The sequence below is a fragment of the Zerene cesonia genome, chromosome 19 (assembly GCF_012273895.1).
Source record: "Zerene cesonia ecotype Mississippi chromosome 19, Zerene_cesonia_1.1, whole genome shotgun sequence".
Classification (NCBI taxonomy): Eukaryota; Metazoa; Arthropoda; class Insecta; order Lepidoptera; family Pieridae; genus Zerene; species Zerene cesonia.
Genome location: NC_052120.1, coordinates 9,959,510 through 9,966,699, shown reverse-complemented (window position 1 = coordinate 9,966,699; position 7,190 = coordinate 9,959,510).

The following is a 7,190-nucleotide window of genomic DNA, read 5'->3' as shown; positions in this document are numbered from 1 at the left end:
CCCATTCCTTTCCTTTATTCCTCTCGTCATTCCGTTCTTAATCTCTTTCCAATTGAAGTCGGTAATTCATTAGAGGCGTAAGAATTGCAATCGACCTTACGCCTGTCCAAATGTTCACGGGCGGTGGCAGCGCTTACCATCAGGCGACCCACCACCTCCATTGCCGACGAAGACGTAAACAAAATATGTACATAAACATTCATATATAAAAATGTGTCATTGAGGTAAAAATTCTCTAGCCCTCTTATTAATATCTGCACACATAAATTATGTTATAAAGTCTCTAGCGACGTGAAAAAAAGACAAACCAACAAACGCACTACGTAACTTTAATAAGGATAATATTATATAGCATTTATTTAAGTCAAAAGCATATTTTTAATTAATGTATTTTTAAAACAAGAATAAGTAATGAGATTGTTTTGTTATGTTATTAATTGTATCTATATTTCTACACTAATATTATAGAGAGGAAACTATTGTTATTTCTATGTTTGTAACGTTGTCACGCAAAAACGACTGGACCGATTTAAAATATTCTTTCACAATTAGGAAGCTGCAATTTCACTCGGTGACATAGGCTATATATGTACCACGGGCGAAGCCGGACCGAAAATTATAATATAATGCTTGAGTTTGTAACTTCTAGACCGATTTAAAAGTCTTTCTCCGTTGGCTATATACTTGATCCATGAATTTTATAGACGTAGGAATATCGGGATAAAAAGTTGCCTATATGTTATTCCAGTTGTCCAGCTGTCTACGTACCAAATTTCATTGCAATCGGTTCACTAGCTTTTGCGTGAAAGAGCAACAAACACACACACATCCTTTTAAACTTTCGCATTTATAATATTAAGTAGGATAGTATAGTATAGTATTATAGTATATGATTATGATAGTAGGATAGTAGGATAGGATGTATGTACCACGGGCGACGTCGGGGCGAACCGCTAGTTTCAGATATATCGTTCTACCTGATATCCACGAGTTTTGAAGAGCGATAGCTGAGATATAATCCTTAGCTTCCGTATAAGATAATATGTAAGAATTTGTGATGTTACTTGTATTTTAAATGTATGAGAAGGAGTGAATTTTTTATTAATTTTATGTTTACTTAATGTCATAAGACACATATATTTAAAGCTTTTTGTTAAAACACAATCGAATTTAGGCTACAACTATTTTTAACATTAAAACAGTAAATTTAGAAACGCAATAAAACAATATATTTGCGTGTGCCAGAAAGAAAGCCACTTAGTATATCTGAGGCACCAATAAAATTTTTAAATGATCAACATCTTAAATATGAAGTCCCGTGTCCCCTAGTGGGGTATGGGGCAGATGATGTACATCTGTTTCACTGATCGATTTTCTTTACGGACAAGTAGGCGATCAAACTGCTGTGTCCTGCCAGACCGAGACATTTTATTTGTGCGTCCCCACCGGGAATTGAACCCAAGACCCTTTGGTTCTACGCTCACGCGTTAACCACTGTAGCAAGGAGGCGGTCGATCAACATCTTAACATATATAAATTACTAGCTGCGCCCCGCGGTTTCACCCGCATAAGTCCGTATCCCGTAGGAATATCGGGATAAAAAATAGATGTTAACCGATTCTCAGACCTACCCAATATGCTTACCAAATTTCAGAGGAATCGGTCCAGCCGTTTCGGAGGAGTTTGGCAACGAAAACTGTGACACGAGAATTTTATATATTAGACTAGCTGCGCCCCGCGGTTTCACCCGCGTAAGTCCGTATCCCGTAGGAATATCGGGATAAAAAATAGATGTTGGCCGATTCTCAGACCTACCCAATATGCTTACCAAATTTCAGAGGAATCGGTCAAGCCGTTTCGGAGGAGTTTGGCAACGAAAACTGTGACACGAGAATTTTATATATATAGATATCTCATCTTATCAAATATAAATTACGTGTCACATTGTCTGTCCGCGATGAACTCCAAAACTACTCAACCGATTTTAATAAATTTGCACACCGTAGTACTGTTTGATCCAACTTAAAAGATTGAATAGTTTATTTTATTTCAATTACCAAAAATGATAATAGAAGCAAAGCCGAACGTGCAGCTAGTAAATGAATACCATCTTATTTGTATCAGGTAATCAGTAAATTTATATTAAATCAATATTTTTCAGGTAAAAATCACATGTCTTGATTTCCTACGACGCAATTTTTTATGTTTATAAAGTGAATATATAACTGCATTTTTGTATATAATCAATATTTATGTTAACTGTTGTGCACTTATATATACTTTTATACTATTATATACTGTATCTTATATATAAAATTCTCGTGTCACAATGTTATTCTCTATACTCCTCCGAAACGGCTTGACCGATTCCTCTGAAATTTGGTAAGCATATTGGGTAGGTCTGAGAATCGGCTAACATCTATTTTTCATACCACTAAACGATAAGAGTAAGGCAGAACAGCGTTTGCCGGGTGCAGCTAGTAATTTTATATATTTCATAGTTATTTTCAAGCAATTAACTATAAATTTTGTAGTATTCGAGTAAAACGATATTAATTGATTCAAAAAATTATTGGATACAAATTTGTAACATAAAAGATTTCAAGACATATAGATAAAAACAACACATTATGTATTTATTTATTGTCCGTCGCATAATTGCATTGATAACATATCAAACATGGTACGATAAACGAAAATCCGCATCCGAAAGAAACGAATCAATGTACACGTTCCGAAAACCACAAATCTTAGAATCCATAAATGAAACTCACCCTTTGAATCTGCGCAAAGAATAGCTCCGGCCAGATTACATTTAAAACACTACCAATTATCACTAACGCTACACCACTACAAATAAACCACGCGATATTTCTACTGACCACCATTCTGGTAACTCGCGTCGGTAGCAGCCGAGAGGTCTAGTGTTACTGAAGTATTAAGCGGCTACTCTGAACTGATAAGCGATATCAACAGTTATGGCGCGATATAGGTAGCCTGTAAGAGATTGACACCCACCTAAAGCAAGTACGCGCGGTCGAGTGAGGTTGCTAGCTGTGGCGTATCTCGATAGCTTATTATTAGGTTTTTTACCCTGGGGTTGTGTGTATACCGGATTTTATCATTTGAGAAGAACGCTCTGGGACTAGGTTTCAATAGAAATATTGTAATCTATGATGAATATGTGTCTTAGTTACTTGTATAAATGAAATATGTTTTTTGTACGAATTTACAGTGAAAATCTTATAAAAATTAATCCGAAGTTCTTTCCGAATTGGCGGTTTTCTCTTTCTGTATTATGACGATAAAAAAGCGCTTCTAAATGAAGTGTTGTTGAATAAATCATTGCTTGAGTTTGAGTTTGCTTTTGATTTGTTTTTTGGTGTTTTATATACTTATATATAATAGGGTTTAATGTGAGGGTTAAAATATTTTACAAACGATTTCTAGACTAGATGGGTTGGTTCAGGACCACTCATTAAAGACATGTCAGACGTTTTACAATATACGTAATATTTATAGACTAGTTAGTCTTCTTTTATACGTTTTCATCCTATTCGGTTGAGTAGTTGTGGCGTGAAAGCGTAACAATTACACTTATACACGTTTATTATTTTAGTAGGAATGTAATTTTTTCTATCATCATTATCAGTCCATTTTGTCCAATATGTTCCTACTATTGGGACACGAGCCTCCTGTGGTAAGGGTTCACAATCCACCACGCTGGCCAAGTGCAGGTTGACAGATGTCCCATGTCATCGAACTTTTGATTCTAGGTTGTGTTTTCCTTCACCCATTAAAGCAGTGGTGATCTTAAAAAGCGCAGTTAAGTTGAAAAATCAATTCATTTTCCGCGCGCTTGCCTGGTCTCGAATCTCCGACCTTTCAATGAATACCTAGCAACTAAGCCACCACTGCTTTTAGTCGAAGCTAGGATCTCCTAGGTTCGATTTTTTGAATTAATCTTAATTTACTAGAGCAACAAAGCATGAATAGATATATAATTTTGAACAGTTTTGAAATTTGAAAAATACCCTTAATTGTTTTGTTATTTAAGTATTTTGTCAAATATATATTTCTAGTATTTTCTTTCTTTTTTAGAAAAAAACACTTTTTTATTATAGTTACGACACATTTGGATTGTTAATGATCAGATGTATAACAGTATGTATGACTAGTCTAGGGGTTGGCTAAGCTTTTTTTTATGTCAATGTCGGCAACGGAGTTGGTGTGCGCGCTAGCGCTACCACCGCCCATGAACATTAGGGGGTCGTAAGGTTGATTGTTGATTCTATTAAAGTGCCAGCCGCTGGACTCAGGCCGCTGCTGTTGTGTCGTTTTGGAAATCTTTGGGGGAGGCCTGTGTCCAACATTGGGCGTCCTAAAAGGCTGCAATGACGAAGGATGATTGTAGACCTTGTACCTCTACGAACGGATTGACGGATTCAAATTGGAAAGGGATCAAGAAAGAAATGGGAAGGAATAGGATAGGGCCAGCTACCCCACTCACCAAGCGAAACACAGCAGTATGCTATTTTTCGCCAGTCTTCTGTGGTACTTCCCCGGAGTGAGCTGGCCCAATTCGTGCCGAAGCATGCTCGACTACCACGTATCAAAATACCTAGCTTTATATAAGCATCCGACATAACCCACAGCCTTTACCTTTTCTCCGAAGACATGTACATACACTTGCAATCTCCAGTTACAAAAAATGACGAATGAATTAGTACTTAATGCATTATAAATATTTATAAGCCTGTAGGTAACAGCGTCAATTAATTTTAATAGTAAGTCCGAAGCATTTATTTTAATTGATTATACACCTAGCTGTTATTGCAGCGAATTCTTGTGATTCCTTATACTTGTATGAATAAAAACATTAACCGAGAATGGATTTTTAATTTTCAGGTTTATAGCAAACAAATGTATACAATTATATATAAATTTTTCCTAAGATTGAATTTGTATAAATCGAATCAGTTTGTTATAAAAAAAATAATAATTCTCGGACATGCCGGTTTCCTCACGACGTTATCCTTCAACGTTTCAAGCAGTGGTGATGTTATCCACATGCGCAGATAAATTGAAAAATCTATGTGTCATCTCGAACCCCCGACTTTTGACTTTTTTGGGTTTTTAAGTCCGAGGTCACCACTGAGCCAGCACTGCTTTAAAGCGTGTATTTAGCTCAACGAGCGTTATCGATATTTGAGAGAAACATCATCATCATCATCAACCCATATATGTTCCCGCTACGGGGACACGGGCCTCCTATGAGGGTTCAGGCGATAATCCACCACGCTGGGCAAGTGCGGGTTGGCAGATGTCACATGACGTCGAACTTTTGATTCTCGGACATGCCGGTTTCCTCACGATGTTTTCTTTCACCGTTTTAAGCAGTGGTAATGTTATCCACATGTGCAGATAAATTGAAAAATCAATTTATTTCCTGCAAGCTCGCCCGGTCTCGAACCCAAAATTGAGAGAAACATAATAAATTTAAATCTTGTGTCAGTCCTTGTACAAATATGAAAGACTCTTAAATATTTTTTTTGTGATTCATAGTATTTTCAAACCTATCTAGTATACACCCAGTCGATTCAGGCGACCTATAATTAATGGTTATCTATTTTTATACCCCTAAGTGATATTGTTGTCTTGTCAACGTTTGCGAGGCCAGCTAGTTTTTTTGAGGACTTGAAAACAAAGCTAGTTTCGATAGATTTTTATTGGTCCAATAATGCAAATAGATGATGCTGCAATTTGTAAATTCAGTGATCAATGATAGTTGTCTTTTATTTTTTTAACTAATGTTTCGGGAATTTAACGTCATGTCATATATTTATATATTTCTGTTTTAGAAAGAAAGAAAATACGTTTATTATGACACATACAGGTAAATATAACAAAGTAATTATTATACTTAAAACATGTATGTGCCTTAATTAGGCCCGCCACTCAGCGTAATAACACTGATTTTCAGTGGATGCCTCGAATTTCGTTTTACGATATTATATGAAATTACAAGTAATAACTTATAAACTTCAGATGATTTGCAAAGATTGCATTGTTAGGGACCCGAGCGTTGACATTGTAGGACCTCAGCAAATGTTTTATCGTTTTTAAAAGATAAAACATTAGATTACAATATAACTTATGAAATTGCAAACTATCGAAAGATTATAAGCATGACATTATAATTCAACGCATTATTACTATAGCTTTATTAAATATGTATATGGAAGATGAAAATTCATGGAATGTTGTCGCTTCAGAACCACAGGATAGTTCTTTATAGGACTAGGATCTCCATGGTTACATTTTTTTAAATCAATCTTAATTTAACCGTTTCACATGGCATAAGTGAAAATATTGCGTTAAAATTTAGCACATCTATAAATCAATATATTCCGTCTGATTACAATCTTGCGGGATAGATTACAGATTAGATAAATTACATTCTAACAGTATTAACAATTTAACGGTGACATATATGTGCTGTCTAGCGAAAACATTTCACACGCGCGATTCAGAGCGAGGTGTCGATACGGATTGAACCTTGATTGCCTCCGCCTTCCACAAGAAGTCGAGTTACAGGGTAGAGTAGTGCCACTATTCAATTGAGTTTTAATAGACCATTTTACATATATACGCTGAAGGAAAAGTTCACAAGGGCACCGGCATATACAACAACCAAAGGCAAATTTTAATGTGAAAGTTTGTTCATTTGAATGTTTGTCTGCGAATCACGCTGAAACTGATAACGGATTTTGATGAAATTTTGTATACAGACAGGGTATCAGTTGACTTGGGTGATAGAATACTTTTTATCCAGATAAAATGCTCCCTTGGGATAAAACAGGAATCTTGATATCCGGGCGGAGCCGGGACGATCGTTTAGTTCATTATAAGTCCTACTAATATTATAAACGTGTAAGTTTTTAAGGATGTGTGTGTGTTTGTTGCTCTTTCACGCAAAAACTACTGAACCGATTGCAATGAAATTTGGTACGTAGACAGCTTGACAACTGGAATAACATATAGGCAACTTTTTATCCCTATATTCCTACGGGATACGGACTTACGCGGGTGAAACCGCGGGGAGCAGCTAGTTCATTATACCTAGTCTTGCCATAAATATTGTAATAAAGAAAAAAGAAAATTGTTAACTGCAAATAACATTTATTACT